The sequence below is a fragment of the Macaca nemestrina genome, chromosome 11 (assembly GCF_043159975.1).
Source record: "Macaca nemestrina isolate mMacNem1 chromosome 11, mMacNem.hap1, whole genome shotgun sequence".
Classification (NCBI taxonomy): domain Eukaryota; kingdom Metazoa; phylum Chordata; class Mammalia; order Primates; family Cercopithecidae; genus Macaca; species Macaca nemestrina.
The window spans coordinates 125,763,523-125,777,432 of NC_092135.1; the positions used below are offsets into that span (position 1 = coordinate 125,763,523).

Sequence of the window (13,910 nt, forward strand, 5' to 3'; positions counted from 1 at the left end):
TTAAGGGGTGCTGTGTCTGAGGTTTTTATTAAGGACAATGGAATAAAAACATAATATGCATACAAGGCCAGACAGAAAATTATACAGGATAATACAATAACTTGGTTGTGGAGAGAAGATAGAATGAGCAGTTATAAGAATTCATTCTGGGCCGGGTGCGTGGTGGCTCACGCCTGTAATCCCAGCACGTTGAGAGGCTGAGGTGGGTGGATGACAAGGTCAGGAGATCGAGACCATCCTGGTTAACACGGTGAAACCCCGTCTCTACTTAAAAAAAAAAAAAAAAATTAGCCAGGTGTGGTGGCAGGCGCCTGTAGTCCTAGCTACTCAGGAGGCTGAGGCAGGAGAATGGATTGAACGTGGGAGGTGGAGGTTGCAGTGAGCCAAGATCCCGCCACTGCACTCCAGCCTGGGCGACAGAGCAAGACTCTGTCTCAAAAAAAAAAACAAAACAAAACAAAAAAAGAATTCATTCTGGGGTTAACTGTTGTTTGAACAAATAAATATCTGGATATGGTAGAGAATGAGGAAGCTGGGTGTAGAGAACAGTCTGAAATCAGAGGGCAACAAGCTTTGGCAAATCCCCGTATGTACAGTTAAGGAAATATGCAAGTACGTTATTTGTCTTGCTGGGAACCCTGATATGTATAAGATAGCTCCAAAAGCAGAAGCTTTCAAACTTCTTTGACCATAGCCTGAGAAAAATATATTTTATATATTAATTAGTGCATATATATGTGTGTGAACAGAATTTTTGCAAAACAAAGTGTATCCTTACAAGCTGATATACTCCCTATTCTATATTAGACTAGTCTACTCTGTTTTAAAAATGCTGGTCAGCAACCCACTATATTGAGTTCAAGATCCACAATTTCTAAAGGGCCAGATAGTGAATATTTATAGCTTATGAGCCACATATCCTTTTTTACAACTCTTGTTGTATTTTTTTTTTCTACAATCCCTTAAAAAGGTAAAACTATGAGCTGCGGTCACCGATGGCTTAGGTCAGTTTATGCATATCAGGTCTGCAGACCATTACCTGAGTGTGCCCACCTCATGGTAATGTGGTCTGCAAACCACATTTTTTTATTATTATTATTTTTTGAGACAGGGTCTCACTTTGTCATCCAGGATGGAGTGCAGTGGTCCAATCGCGGCTCTCTGCAGCCTTAACCTCCTGGGCTCAAGTGATTCTCTTGCCTCAGTCTCCCGAGTAGCTGGGACTACAGGTGAACGCCACCACACCCGGCTAATTTTTTTGCATTTTTTTGTAGAGATGGGATTTCATCATATTACCCAGGCTGGTCCACCTGCCTTGGCCTCCCAAAGTGTTAGGATTAAAGGCATGAGCCTCCACACCTGGCCTTTCAAACCACATTTTAAAGACTAGAGTTATTGAAAGATTCCAGAAAGAAAAAATACTTTTTTTCTATTTTTTTTTTCCAAGATAGAGTCTTGCTCTGTTGCCCAGGCTGGAGTGCAGTGGTGAGATCTCGGCTCACTGCAACCTACGCCTCCCAGGTTCAAGCAATTCTTGTGCCTCCTGAGTAGCTGAGATTACAGGTGCATACCAGCATGCCTGGCTAATTTTTGCATTTTTTGTGGAGATGGGGTTTCACCATGTTGGCCAGGCTAGTCTTGAACTCCTGACCTCGTGCTCCATCCACCTTGGCTTCCCAAAGTGCTAGGATTACAGGCATGAACCACCTTGCCCAGTCTGTTTGTTTTATGAGACCGTCTCACTCTGTCACCTAGGCTGGAGAGCAGTGGCACAATCATAGCTCGCTGAAGCCTAGAACTCCTGGGCCCAAGTGACCCTCCTACTTCAGCTTCCCCAGTTGCTAGGACTACATGCACACACCACCATGCCCAGCTAACTAAAAAAAAAAAAAATTTATAGAAACAGGGTCTCACTATGTTGGCTCGGCTGGTCTCCTGGCCTCCCCACCTTAGCCTCCCAAAACTCTGGGATTACAGGCATGAGCCACCATGCCAGCCTGAAAAGAGTTTTGATAGTTTAACCATAAACTGTCTAACTCTGCATGGTCCAACCATATTTGACCAGCAGGACACCAGTTTGTAGCTCCTGTTTTTAGGGATGAGTGTAACTTTATCTTCCACGTATATCTTTTTCAAAGTTTTATTACATTAGTTGCCTCTTTTAAATTTGTGACAAAACTCTTCTTTTTCAAACTATGGTAGTTGGTGTTGAAATCACTACAGCAGGATTATTGAAGAATACAAATTTGAAAGTTGTACTATTTATTTTACGTTCAGGAAAATTAAATAAAAACAACTAATTTTTACCTAAGATACTACAGTACACAAATACTTCCCAATGCATGATATATTTTGATCTTTAAAGCAATCCTGTACAGTTACCCAGGAGGCTGAGGCAGGAGAATTGCTGGAACCAGGGAGTTGGAGGCTGCAGTGAGCCACTGCACACTCCAGCCTGGTGACAGAGTGAGACCCCGTCCCAAAAAAAAAAAAAAAAGCAATCCTGTGAAATAAACTAGTAGATATTGTTCTGGCCTTCAAAAAGAGAAGAGAAAACGGATTGCTAGAATGTTCATTGATTTGCCTACTTGGCAAATGATAGAACATAGATAAAAAATTGAGCCCAGGGGCCGGGCATGGTGGCTCACGCCTGTAATCCCAGCACTTTGGGAGGCTGAGGTGGGTGGATCACGAGGTCAGGAGTTCGAGACCAGTATGGCCAACATAGTGAAACCCCGTCTCTACTAAAAATAAAAAAATTAGTCACGCGTGGTAACATGTACCTGTAATCCCAGCTACTTAGGAGGCTGAGGCAGGAGAATTGCGTGAACCTGGGAGGCAGAGGTTGCAGTGAGCTGAGATGGTGCCACTGCACTCCCTCCTGGGCGACAGAGCGAGACTCCTTCTCAAAATAAACAAACAAACAAACAAACAAATAAATAAATAAAGATTGAGCCCTGTGTGTGTGTGTGTTTTAAATATACTCACTAGCTTCTTTATAAACAGCAAAAATGTCAGTTAAATATATGTTGTATAGTTGACGTAGCTTAGGTCTTGTAATATCAGTTCTTACTATCTTACTTTTTTCAGGGCTCTATTGCACTGAAATGCATTGATTGGAGTTACTTCCAAACAGGCCTAATTTTTTTTTTTTACCGTGGAATATCTTAAAAACATGGAGCAGCACATTTTCTGCACATTAATGAGATAAAGTCTTATATACCTAGACCCAAAGGTTTCAAGGGCTTCTACTGCTCCATTATATATTTATAGGGTTTGACTGTATGCCCATCCAAATCTCTTCTTGAATAGCAGCTCCCATAATTCCCACGTGTTGTGGGAGGGGCCTGGTGGGAGATAATTGAATCACGGGGGCAGTTTCCCCCATAGTGTTCTCATGGTAGTAAATAACTCTCACGAGATCTGACAGTTTTATAAGGGGTTTCCCCTTTTGCTTGGCTCTCATTCTCTCTTGCCAGCAAAGCAGTGACTTTGCTTCTCATTTGCCTTCCGCCATGATTGTGAGGCCTCCCCAGCCACGCTGAACTGTGAGTCAATTAAAACCCTTTCCTTTATAAATTACCCAGTCTTGGGTATGTCTTTATCAGCAGCATGAACATCGACTAATACATGTTTTGTGAAACTTTGAGATGGTGCCTGGTAATCCCATAGGATTTGAATATAGTTTAACATCTGGTGAAAACCTGCTGTGGAAAAAGCCCACCACAGGGGCCAGTAAAAAAGATGCGTTGAGGCGTAGCACTCCTGCAAATCCCGGGACCACTGCACGAAATCTCTCAAAGCCACATTGCTTGGCTTTGGGGTGCCCCACTGCTGGCATCCAGGTCCCCTGACACAGTGGATAATTCCGTGAACTGCTTTGTGATCCTTGTGAGATCCCGCTAAGATGGCGTCCTCTCCCGGTGGCTTCTGAAGAGTTTCTGTTTTGGGTTTTGCATGAAAAAAACATGCCCTTCTTGGGCATTGGTTGAAAAAGTGAGAAAAGGAAGGCCACGGAGACAGAGGCCGAGGATATGATGTTGAGGTAAAAGTACAACAGGTTCGCCATGGGTATCAAGAGTTGGGCCAGCACGGACCCTGCTGTGTAGGCGGCCAGGGTGACGCTCCTGCAGTAGCCGCTCACTCTCTGGTAGTGCTCGGGGCTGAACACGCTGTATATGTAGGCGTAGTAGGCCACCTCGGTGGCGGTCACCATCCCGTAGAGGAACTCTACAACCTGCATGGTCTTCACTCCTTGGCCAAACGAAAGCAGCAGCCAGGTAATGATGAAACTAATACCCTGCAAGATGATGACCGGCTTGTAGCGGACGTAATTAGTGAGGACAAACACAGGCAGCAGCAGCACCAGGTAGGAGTATGTCCAAATGGGGAAGATCTCATCTGTCATCTGCAAGATTAAGTGGGGAGAGTACAAAGACAAAAAAAATCAGGACGTGAAATACACCCTGGGCCTCTGACACTTACCATTATCAAGATGACATGGAGAGCTCCGCGGGCCCGAGATGAAGCCAGCCGTGGACGAGATGTTCCCCGAGGGCGCCCGGCCTTACGTGGACCTGGACGAGGCGGGAGGCAGCACTGGGCTCTTGATGGACTTGGCAGCCAATGAAAAGGCCGTTCATGCAGACTTTTTAAATGATTTTGAAGATCTTTTCGATGATGATGACATCCAGTGAGATGACCTCTGGCTGCAGGCGGGGCCAGGCCCTTGGTACAGAGTCGCAGTGTGAGCCTGCGCAGGACAGTTTCAGGTGGTTTTAAAGAACACTTGGAAATCCCTTGAATTTAGGACCTGGTTAACCAAGAAAGATAAGAGTGTTCTTCACCACCTAGATGAGGCTGTTCGTCTTTGAACATGACCACGTTGTGTCCTCACTCCAATTAAAAGAAAGCAACGTCAAAAAAAAAAAAAAAAAAAAAAAAAAAAAAAAAAAAGATGACATGAATCAACCCCAGGATGCACTGCTTGGCCTTTGCCAAAGTGGGTCTAGTTTCATGTTTACATGAATTTCTAACAATACATTGGAAAGCAATGGGAAACTGAAATTCAGGGAAAAAAAATTGAATGACAGATATTCATAAGGTGTGAATTTATACTTCCCGGTGTAAAAACCACAGCAGCTATTATCTTAGTTATCTACCTTTTAAACTTTATAAATGTAATTTGATCTGCAATAAGCTATGGAGGCTAGGAAAAGAGGCCATAATGGATAAATTAATCTTTTTACACTTGACAGGATTTCCAGAACAAGCTAGGGCTGCTCAGACACTGCTGCTTGCTAGCATGTAACAAAATAGTTTATTCTTCTTCACCGTCAGAACCAAAAGGTCAAAAAGGATGTTTCAGTACTGGAAGAACCTGACTGCCTTCTTTCCCTTTCAAATACCCATCAGTACAAAAATGAGGAGCCCATTGCGATACCATCTCGGTGATCAGGAAAATATGGAACAAATGACCAGTTTGAGACTGAATGTCAGAGAAAGAGACATGTGTGAGTTTATTTTCTACTCTTCTGTTTTCTTCGCTTTACTTTTTTGGGCTGCCCTGGAGGAATCATAAGAAACTACTTAGTAGCTCTCTCGTTCAAGTCAATTTTGGCCACAGTTTCTCTTGGAACTGGTGGCATTGGCCAATTATCTGAGCCCATCTGTAGTAAGTGATTATTTCATTTTCTATAAGGGGAATGTACAGTGGGTGGAGGATGACATAAAGGCAGTTGGGGTAGACCTTCTCAAATTCCTGTCCTCTGAATTTCTAGACAACCAAAATAAACCCATAGATTTACTGAGCCTGAGAATGCCCTTTGCTATGACCTAATCTGTGTCCTTATGCTTTGGGTTCCCAAGTAGACTTTTACCCAAGCACTCTTGAAGTTTGGTAGAACTTTATTCTTGCTGTTTTGGGCTTTTGGGTATAGTCACCAACATGGGAAAAGCTGTATGCCAGATATGCTTTTTGTGACAATGTCTGGTGTTTGAATCCAGCCCATTCATAGCTTCCAGCTAAACCAGTTTGTACCTCATGGGATGTACTGGTGTTTATTGTGAAGAAAATGGTGGATTGGTTTAGAAGGCAAAATCTACTTGGTGTGAGGTGGGTGAATGTAGATGGTAGCTAGGAAAGAGAGGCAAAATAAGATAAAATTGTTGGGTGCAATGGCTCATGCCTGTAATCCCAGCACTTTGAAAGGCCGAGGTGGGAGGATTGCTTGAGCCTGGGAGTTCCAGACCAGTCTGGGCAACACAGTGATACCCTCTCTTTACAAAAAAAGTAAATATTAGCCTGGCATTTGTAGTCTTAGCAACTTGGGAGGCTGAGGCAGGAGGATTACTTGAGCCCAGGAGTTCCAGGCTGCAGTGAGCTATGATCGTGCCATTGCACTGCAGCCTGGGCAACGAAAGCGAAACTCCGTCTCAAACACCACCACCACCACCACCACAAACAGACATTCAGATTCAATAAGTCTGGGGCGGGGTCTGAGTATTTACGTTTCCAACAAATTTCCGGATGATGCTGATATGCTGGTTCAGAGACAACACTTTGAGAAGCACTGGCTTAGAGGCTTCTTAGGACTGTTATTCCTGTGACTGTAGTAAAAGTTAAAAACAGCCTTAATATTTGTAAATAAAGAGGGGATAATCTTGTGAGGATTTTTCACATGGTTGTCAGTAACTTTTCTCCTGCCCCACCCTCACCACCAAATTTCATTTTATCCTCTAAGACTTATACTATTTATTTATTTATTTATCTATTTATTTATTTGAGATGGAGTCTTGTTCTGTTGCCCAGGCTGGAGTGCAGTGGCACGATCTTGGCTCACTGAAACCTCTGCCTTGCGAGTTCAAGTGATTCTCCTGCCTCAGCCTCCCGAGTAGCTGGGACTACAAGTGCCGGCCACCATGCCTAGCTAATTTTTGTATTTTTAGTAGAGGTGGGATTTCACCATGTTGCCAGGCTGGTCTTGAACTCCTGACCTCAGGCTATCTGCCCGCCTCGGCCTCCCAAATTGCTGGGATTACAGGTGTGGGCCACCGCACCCAGCCAGACTTACACTCTTTAGTGGGGATGGCTTCATTTTAGGTTAATGATAATATGCATTGAAGTCCTGGAGTATTGTTTTTACACAACTGAAAGATTAGGTAAGGCTGTTTTCCACCATAAAGATTTTATATTTTTGACAGGGCGCAGTGGCTCATGAATATAATTCTAGCCCTTTGGGAGGCCAAGGTGGGGGGATTGCTTGGGCCCAGGAGTTTGAGACCAGCCTGGGTAACATAGTGAGACCCTGTCTCTACAAAAAATAGAAAATTAGCCAGGCGTGGTGGCACACGCCTATAGTTTCAGCTACTCAGGAGGCTAAGATGGACCAAAGGATTGCTTGAGTCTGAGAGATCGAGGCTGCAGTGAGCCATGATAGTACCATGGTACTCCAGCTTGGGCAACAGAGCGCGATCCTATCTCAAAAAAAAAAAAAAAAAAAAAAGAGTTTATATTTTTATATGTCAAATACATAAAAATCATTAAGGCCCATCTGTTCACATTAGAGGGTGTAAGAAGTATTAGTATTTGGCTTCTACCCAAGGCATTAGAGATAGTTCTAGCTAGAGTTAAATCTAAGATAAGCATGTTAGTTAACTTACCATGCTGAGGCTCAAATTTTTATCTGGTCCCAACAAATAAGGTACAAAAAATGGATCTGATGGTTTCATCATGGAGAAAAATCCAAATAAATGGAGAATTATAGTGGGAAAAACCCAAGAACAGCTCAGTGAAATTTGGTTACAATTCATGATTGGTTAAACTGTCACAGGGAAAAAAAAGCAAGGAAGGAGACTGGTCATCAATCTAGTTGTTTTTTTTTTTAATGAAACTTGCATTCTCTTCCCTATGTTCCTTTTGTCCTTCAGTCTTAAAAATGAAAAAATAAAAAACATTGTGATTGAAAATATGTCACAGGTCAAAACACAAGGCTTGAGTCTTTGCTTTTGGATTTCTTGTCGAAAGAGAAAAGTAATAACTACTTGAAAACAGTAAAGGATTATGTTTCAGTTCGGCTGGAATGATGGGGTCACTGATGGAAAACCACTCTTAAGTTTCATTTAGGTAAATCAACCAAATTCTCTTTTCATCTTTTAGAGTTAGAAAAACATCAGGGACTTTCTTCTGAAGCAGAAATCTTGGGCAGAAGAAGAGACAGTGACATTGGCAGACTTTAGACAGGAAAGAGAGTTACCAAGAGATACTAAGCAAACATCTGCTTCGTGCCCCTTCCCCCAGCATCCTAAAACATATAGCTATTAATAAGCTGGAAACTAATTTTAATGAGTATTTATACATAGTGAATAAAAAAGCCTTTGGGAGATAGGATTTATAAAGCAGATAGACTCTTCGCTTTTTCTAAGCATCAAACTCAAAGTGAACATCGGCTTAGCATAAGTAGCCTAAATTAATTTGAATTTGTCGTCCATCCGGGCGATTTCATGTGTTTTTAGTACTTATTTCTAGAAGAAGAATTATGTGACACCTAAACAAGATCACAGCATGGATAAAATTCAAATACGACACTTAGAAGTACTTTTCTGAGTTGATATTTTAGCCCCCGTTATGATTCTTTTCCCACTTCTGTAACCTTATTGAAAAGTAAGAATTTATGGTCAGAATGAGAAGCCTCCAGGTTGGCTGATGGCAGGCGGGACCAGGGCACCTTTTATTATAGAAAGTCTCCAGCAGCACCAGGTGGGGTCTCACCCCCTCAGTTGTTCACCACTTCCTTCCTGAAGGCTCCCTGACCCTCTCCGTCTCCTCCCCGTCCTTCCATTAGACCTCATCTTAGTCCAGCTCTGGCATGCCATTGAAGACCATGGACTCTGCCGTCAGACAATCAGCTCCAAATCCTTCTCTGCTGCTTACAAACCTGTGACCTTTGGTAAATTACTGGACCTCTTTATACCTCAGATTCCTCATCTGTAAAGTGGGGATGATAATATGTTTTGAGGATTCCATTCGCTAGTACATGTTGAAACAATGCCTGGCACACACTACGCAGTCATCAATCATAAGCTATACAATTTGCAGTACTGATGGCTTTGAAAGGTATTGATGTGTTGACACACACATCTCACCACTAGCCTGGGATCTCCTTGAGAGCAGGGATTCAGCTTTATCACCTTAGAGTCTAGCCCCGTGTCTGACCCATCAAAGGTATCAAGCTGGGAGCAGTGGCTCATACCTATAATCCTGGCACTGTGGGAGGTAGAGGCAGGCGGATCACTTGAGGCCAGGAGTTTGAGACCTGCCCGACCAACATGGAAAAACTCTGTCTCTACTAAAAATGCAAAAATTAGCCAGGCATGGTGGCACGTGCCTATAGTCCCAGCTACTCTGGAGGCTGAGGCACAAGAATCGCCTGAGCCTGGGAGGCAGAGGTTGCAGCGAGCCATGATCTCGCCACTGTACTCCAACCTGGGCAACAGAGTAAGACTCCATCTTAAAAAAAAAAAAAAAATCCTAGAAGTGCGTGTTGAAAGTACAGTTGTCAAACCAGACTTTTCTAACTGACCATAAAAATTCAAGTAATAATAAATTTTCCAAGCATTTGCCATATTTAAAGTTGTTCTCTGGAGTGAGAACTACAAGCCACCATTTGATTCTCAAGGATATGCTGGTTACTTACTCCTAAAACAGCTCTGGAATAAGGAAAAGAGGATTTCCTGGTGGGAAGAACATGGGCATTGTAGTTGAGTAAATTTAAGTCTCTGATCCACTCTTTCAAGTCGTGTGATCCTGTCCAAGTTTTTTTGTGTCTTGGGGCCTCAGTTTTCCTTACCTGAAGAGGGAGATGGTAATGCACATCATACAGGTGTAGTTGTGAAGAAATTTCCTGGCCTAATGCTTTCATGGTAGCAGGTGCATAACGTGGGTTACATTCCACATTATGCCACCTCTACGTAGGAATCCACATCTAGCTTCCGTGACCAGGGAGGAGAGAAGGATCATCTTTACAGAGAGTGGAGACACTGGTCATCATCCAGCTCATATAAGCCACAGGCAGGTGCTGGAGCCTGAAACCACTAAGTTTTAAGTGAGTTTAGCAGTTGAGATTGTTATTTACACTGATCAGTCCCACTGGCAATTAGGGGGAATAGCCAGGGGAGACTTGTATTCATTAGAAATAATCCTCTGGAAAGTGAGATATTAAATAATTGCATACTTTAGAAAAATGCATAATTTCTTGTCACCAGATCCACTGCAGTTTTACAAGTGTATTTTGGAGAACATTAATTCCTGGGTTACTACTAATAAAATACAGAGTAGAAACGATTTCTAGGGCCAGGCACAGTGGCTCACACCTATCATCCCAGAGTTTTGGGAGGCCAAGGCAGGAGGATCACTTGAACCCAGGAGACTGAGGCTGCAGGGAGGAAAGATCATGCCACTGCACTGCAGCCTGAGTAATAGTGTGAGACCTTGTCTCAAATAAAACCCCCCAAATTAGCCAGGAAATCTCAAAACCTCTTTCTGAATCAGGCATGGACCAGACATCACTCACCATTTTCGAGGACCAGGAGAGATCATGACTTCGGGTTTTTACATTGGAAATAACTCCCGATTCTTCCCCTGATGTTAGCAGCAGAATGTTTAACTCAAGATGGTTGGATGGGTTGGTTCAATTAAATTAGGAAGTCCATTACCAGCACAGTGAAAAGACTCAAAGAATATGAGTGATCACACGGAGAAATAGCTACAACAAATCCTCTTCAGTGTGAGATTTCCACAACTCTGATTAGGATGGGCACCAACTTTGCCCCCTGCTAGTATCTTCATTTATTGTAAAAAGATGGTGAATGGTGTTTTATCTGTCAGCATTCTGCTTGCACGGCCCCTCTGAACTGAATGCTTTTCCTTATGGACTACAGAAAACGAATGTCTACCGAGGAAAAACTTTGAAAACATAAAGAATACAGTATTCCTTGATTATATGGTCTCTCTGAGGTGGAAGGGAGCAAAAAACTCAGCAGGAAAGACTCAAACACTCCTTCCTTAGGGCTATTTTTCTAACTTCAAGGCATTCTTCTGCTTGTACAATTAAAGGCACAGTTATAACTATGGGAAAAAAAAAAGACAAACAGTGAATTTACAATCCCATGTTATCCCAGTGGCATACTTTTTAATATATCAAGCAGGTGTTAATTTTTATTTAATGTTTATCCTCTACTTCCAGGTCATTGGTTAAAATGTCACCGAAGAAATGCTCTGATTTGCTCCTAATTATGTTAGAATGCAAATTTCTAACCTTTGCAAGGGAGATGGGTGCAGAGAAAGCAGTGGACTTCTGGTCTGGGCCACTGGTCTATCCTGGTGTTGCTATAGACGGCAATCCTGGAACTTAGGGGCTCTGGCTTACTGCAGAGCTGGTGGGTGCTCTGAGCAGCGTGGTATTTCATAAACAACCCAGGTATTACTGGGATGTGGTCATCAGATATTTTTTCTGTTGTACTTAATCACAGCTAGGTGATCTTACTCAGATTCCTTAACCTTTCTGAGTCCCACTGATTAAGAGAAGATAAAAATTATCCACTGTCTTGTTTGTAAGGAGTAAAGAAGATCAATAGGGGAGGAATCCAAGCAGCACCTGATATAATAAATACAGCTGTCTTTCCCTTGCTTTTCTTTGAAAATCTGGTCTAGTCCCAGTCACCCGGAAGATCACAAGGACCAACGAACTGGTGATAAAATAAAAGCCCATAATGTCAGACCCAGCTAATATAGATTGTTGATCATCTGTACAAAAATCAATGTAAACGTTTACGAAATCAATTTCAAGGCTGTGCTGTAAGAATAAGGAGAGATTGAAAAAGTAAATTTATGGCTTAACTAAGGTTGCAAGGAGAACTATTTCTTTAAGGAATTACATTGTCTGAAAGTACTTTGTAGATACTGACTTATGTAAGAATAGTAATAAATCATTCTTATCTGCTCTTTAATCAGATTTTCAGTCCTTCATTCCATAGTTCCTTCCATAGGGAACCGTCGGTCAGCTTCATTAAATTCTGCTCAAAATACATGCTTTCCACATGCATACTTCCCCTATTTGGATGTTTTACTAATTCATTTTGATTCTTCTCTACATAGTCTAAATCAGCAAATATTTACCATACGTACTTTTTGAAGAGTTGAAAGGAAATGATCCCTATATTCTAGTGTCTCATGACTCATGTTTCAGCATTAAAAGTATTTTTTTATCCAGATTACTTAAATCAACATTCCACCCCAACATTTCCCATCTGAACCTTGGCCTGAACCTTGGCCTGCCCATTTTTCCTGGCAATGTTGGTTAACACCCAATGACCATGTAGTTTCATCATTTTTAATGGTGATGAGGTAGATTTCCTCCTAGTTCTCACATTTAATAGTCTATGTCACTGATCTTGTTATTTGGATGCCATGAGCTAGGACTAGGGACTCATTTCAATGACCTGTTTCTCTGTCACCCAAGAAATCACAAGGCTCAATGAATTGCTGATAGCAATTTTGGTACTAAAAAGTAGGGCGTGGCTATACCAAATATGTAAAAGTGTGGAAGTGCCTTTGGAATTCTGTAATAGGTAGAGGCTAGAAGTGTTTTGAAGCACTTCATAGTAAAAGCCTAAATCACATGTCCAAAATTATTGGTAGAAATACAGACATTAAAGGCAATTCTGGGCCGGGTGCAGTGGCTTATGCCTTAATTCCAGTACTTTGGGAGACCAAGGCGGGTGGATCACGAAGTCAGGAGTTCGAGACCAGCCTGACCAAAACGGTGAAACTCCATCTCTACTAAAAATACAAAAATTAGTTGGGCGTGGTGGTGCGTGCCTGTAATCCCAGCTACTCAGGAGGCTGAGGAGGGAGAATTGCCTGAACCTAGGAGGCAGAGGTTGCAGTGAGCAGAGATCATGCCACTGTACTCCAGTCTGGGCGACAGAGCAAGACTCCTCCTGGCAGAGTGGGGGTGGGCGGGGGGAAAAACAGTTCTGATGAGAGCCCAGAAGGAAGAGAGGAGAGCTACAGAGAAAGCTTCTATTGTCTTAGAGAATACATGTACCACCATGTATGGAATGTTCCTAAAATTAAGAAACATTACAAGGTGTTTCTGGTGAGGTCTCAGATGGAAAAGAGAAGCTTTTATTGGACACTGAAGGAAAGGTGATTGATCTGTGTTATAAAGCAGCAGAGAACTTGGCTGTATTATGTTGTGCTGTTGGAAGGAAAGTAGAACTTGTAAGTGATGATGCACTTGGATATTTAGCTGAGGAGAATCCCGAGCAAAGTGTGCAAAGGGCAAGCCTGATGTCTCCTTGTTGCTTGTAATAAAATGTGAGAAGAAAGAGATAAATTGAAGAAGGAACTGCTAAGCAAAAAGGAAGCAGTGTCTGATTTGGAAAATTCTCCAACTGTCCAAATAGAATACTGTAGAAACATCACAAATATGGCTCAATAAGTGTTTGCTAAATAAATGAGGTGTGTGGCTTATGGATCCAATCAGTTATCTCATTGGAAGCCAGGAATAGAGATGTAGTTGTTCAAGAAAGATCTGTGCAGGGCCCTCTTGTCCGATGGCTTAGATCACCATGAATTTCTTGGGAGGCTGACAAGGCTTTTGAGAATTTTATACCAGAAGAAACATTGCCATTCTTGACTGAAAGAGACAATAAAATTAAGAAGAATGACTTAAAGGCTGGAGTGTTGGATGAAGAGGCGAGTCTCAAACTCCTGACCAGTTCAAGATCAGCCTAGCCAACGTGGTGAAACCCCATCTCTACTAAAAATACAAAAACTATCCAGATGTGGTGGCAGGCACCTGTAATCCCAGCTACTCAGGAGGCTGAGACAGGAGAATCACTTGAAC

General features: G+C 42.4%; 1 protein-coding gene and 2 pseudogenes across 1 annotated transcript in view; 1 reads left to right on the top strand and 2 right to left on the bottom strand.

Moving 5' to 3' along the window:
* The window catches only part of LOC105473974 (putative solute carrier family 19 member 4), a 39,687-nt gene extending 35,178 nt beyond the window's left edge, over nucleotides 1-4,509 (bottom strand). The window contains 1 exon segment of the mRNA XM_071073475.1: nucleotides 4,486-4,509. The gene's annotated coding sequence lies outside the window, so the exon portion shown is untranslated.
* Nucleotides 3,580-4,431, bottom strand: LOC105474017 (thiamine transporter 2 pseudogene; annotated as a pseudogene).
* Nucleotide 4,510: 1 nt separating the features above from the next.
* Nucleotides 4,511-4,926, top strand: LOC105473975 (COP9 signalosome complex subunit 9 pseudogene; annotated as a pseudogene).
* Nucleotides 4,927-13,910: the final 8,984 nt, after the last annotated feature.